A 3,446-nucleotide genomic window follows, 5' to 3' on the forward strand; every position below is an offset into this window, starting at 1 on the left:
AAAAAAAGAAGTGCCGGGCGCGGTGGCTCACGCCTGTAATCCCAGCCTTTGGGAGGCCGAGGTGGGCGGATCACGAGGTCAGGAGATGGAGACCAACCTGGCTAACACGGTGAAATTCCATCTCTACTAAAAATAGAAAAAGTTAGCTGGGCGTGGTGGCAGGCACCTGTAGTCCCAGCTACTTGGGAGGCTGAGGCAGGGGAATGGCGTGAACCCCGGAGGCGGAGCTTGCAGTGAGCCCAGATCGCGCCACTGCACTTCAGCCTGGGCTACGGAGCGAGACTGTGTCTCAAAAAAAAAAAAAAAAGAAGAAGAAGAAGAAGAAGGTAGTTGTGGCTCACGCCTGTAATCCCAACACTTTGGGAAGCTGAGATGGGAGTATCGCTTGAGGCCAGAAAGTCCATCAATACCAGCCTGAGCAACATAAGGAGATCCCGTCCCTACAAAAAATTTTTAAAAATCAGCTGGGTGTGGTGGCAGGCACCTGTGGTCACAGCCACTCGGGAGGCTGAGGTAGGAGGATCGCTTGAGTCAGGGATGTTTTGGCTGCCCTAAGCCATGAACATGCCATTGCATTCTACCCTGGGTAACAGAGTGAGACACTGTTTCAGAAAAAATAAAATAAAATAAAATAAAATAAATATAAAATAATGTTTTAGGCCAGGCGTGGGGCTCATGCCTGTGATTCTAGTGCTTTGGGAGACTGAGGCAGGAGGATTGCTTGAGAACAGGAGTTCGAGGCTGTAGTGAGCTGTGATCGCACCACTGCACTCCAGCCTTGTCGACATGCGCGATATCTTGTCTCGATAAATAAATACATACAGTTCTCTTTTACATCGAGTATATGTATATTTTTAAAAACACATCGAAAGCGCTTAGAAAGCTGCCTGACCTGTATACAGTATTCTGAAAAGGGAGTCGCGGGGTGCATGACCAACCTCCGCCGCCGGGGGCAGCAGCGACTCCGGGCCGAGCAGTGGCCGAGCACGCCGGGTCAAATGGGGTGAAGCCTGGGCCAGACGCCTCCGCCTCGGTGGCAGCCGCAGCCTCCTCCGCCTGCGGCTCCTGTCCACGCCGCGGCCACGTGAGCGCCGGATTCTGGCGCACAGAGCACTGCCAGTCCTTTGCTGCTTTGGCAGCTCGTCCTCCCCGCCAGGGGCACCATTACCGCTCCCTTCTCCCACGGGCTCCAGCCGTGCCTGCCTCGGGGCTGCCGCCGCCTGGCTGTACTCCAGGACGTTGGGAAATAACGGGTGGGAACGGTGTGGGTGGGGGGCAAAGAGGAAACCCAGAGACACAGGACGCCCCTTTCCTCTGGTCGGCCCCCAGTTGCTCAGGCAGGCCAGCCACGGTGAGGAGTCTTCCCTCCAAGTTTATATTTATTATTATTTATTTTTTCACCTCCAAGTTTATTATTATTTATTATTATTATCATTATTATTATTATTTTGAGACGGAGTCTCGCTCTGTCGCCCAGGCTGGAGTGCAGTGGCGCCATCTCGGCTCACTGCAAGCTCCGCCTCCCGGGTTCACGCCATTCTCCTGCCTCAGCCTCCCGAGTAGCTGGGACTACAGGCGCCCACCACCACCCCCGGCTAATTTTTTCTATTTTTCAGTAGAGACGGGATTTCACCGTGTTAGCCAGGATGGTCTCGATCTCCTGACCTCGTGATCCACCCGCCTCCGCCTCCCAAAGTGCTGGGATCACAGGCGTGAGCCACCGCACCTGTCCGACCTCCAAATTTAAAGATAGCCTCCAGGCCCAGTGGCTCACTCCTGTAACCCCAACAACTCAGAGGGCTGAGGACAGGAATTTGAGACCAGCCTGGGCAACATGGTGAGACCCCAGCTCTAACAAAAATAGGCCAGGCACAGTGGGTTACATCTGTAATCCCAGCCCTTTGGAAGGCCGTGGCAAAAGGATTGCTTGAGGGGGGAAAAAAATTACCCAGGGGTAGTGTGCACACTTACAGTCTCAGCTACTTGAGGCTGAGGTGGGAGGTTCACTTAAGTTGGAGGTTGCAGTGAGCTAGGATGGAGCCACTGTATTCCAGCTTGAGCAACAGAGCAAGACCCCATCTCCAAATAAATGCACGTGCACACACTGAAACGTGTCCCCTCCAGCACCTCCTCCCTGGATAATTTTGTTTTCTTTTTTTTTTTTTTTGCGACGGAGTTTTGCTCTTATTGCCCAGGCGGGAGAGCAGTGGTGAGATATCAGCTCACTGCAACCTCCACCTCCGGAGTTTGAGCGACTCTCCTGTCTCAGCCTCCCGAGTAGCTGGGATTACAGGCACCCCCCCCCAAAAAAAAACATCCGACTGATTTTTGTATCTTTAGTAGAGATGGGGTTTAGTGCCATGTTGGCTAGGCTGAGCCTCGAACATCCTGAGATCCGCCCACCTTGTCTTCCCAAAGTGCTGGGATTACAGACGTGAGCCACCGCGCCCAACCTAAAGTAATTGCCTTCTTTCTGGTTTCTCTGCCTTTGTTCTCACCAAATGCCCCACTCTAAATCACTGCAGACAGGGGGCTCTGTCTAAGGAGAGCTCACCAGTTAAAACCCTTCAGTGGTTCCTAACTACCCTAGGACAAATGCAGACTTGTCCTTCGCTCTCTGCCGCCGCCCTTCTCCTTCCCAGATCCCATATGGCTCCAGCCATATCCTCAGACCATCTGGGCTGTTGTCTATCCTGCCACACACCCTTCCCACCCTGCTCCCTTGCAAGTCCTACTCAGGCTGCACCTACACAGCTGTCTCATTTCCTATCTGAGGCTCCCGCAGCCTCCTCTGAGAGTGCTCATCACAGCCAATGATAACTGAAACTGTTTTCTTGTGCAGGGCACGGAAAGATCTATTCAACTCACTGCCCAATCTCCTCTCCTGGTGCAGAAAAGACACCCAGTCAGCGACTTGCATTCTCTGCAGACATGAGTGAATAATAATAATGCCTAACCCTTATATAGTGCTAATTCCACGCCTGGCACTGTTTTAGGCAGGCATATAAACTCATGTAATCCACACAACCTCAAGACTGATGATACTTCTTCATCTTACCAAGCACTGAGCAGTTAAATAACTTGCTCCAGATATTAAGGAGCTGGGGTTTGAACCAGCCAGCCTGGTTTCCCATAAATGAACCAAGAACTGGAAGGAGGACAAGACCTCCGAGAGTCAGGTAGGACGTGATTTGTGCGCTTTACATCTAAGATCTTCCAGCTCCCAGGGAGCTCGTTTCATGGAGCGGAAGATAGAGGCCGGGAGGGACACGGAGAGCCTCGGAAGCCGTGTGGAGGAAGCGGTGCTGTTTGGGGTCCGGGAGCAGGGGCGTGGCCTGGATGCGGGGGCGCCCGGGGCTGCACGTCCTCAGACCAAACTACAACTCCCAGGACGCACCAGGCGCTGCCGCCCACGCGACGTCACGGCGGCAGAGGCGCAGGCGGCT

Source organism: Colobus angolensis, unplaced genomic scaffold (assembly GCF_000951035.1).
Source record: "Colobus angolensis palliatus isolate OR3802 unplaced genomic scaffold, Cang.pa_1.0 Scaffold128, whole genome shotgun sequence".
NCBI lineage: Eukaryota > Metazoa > Chordata > Mammalia > Primates > Cercopithecidae > Colobus > Colobus angolensis.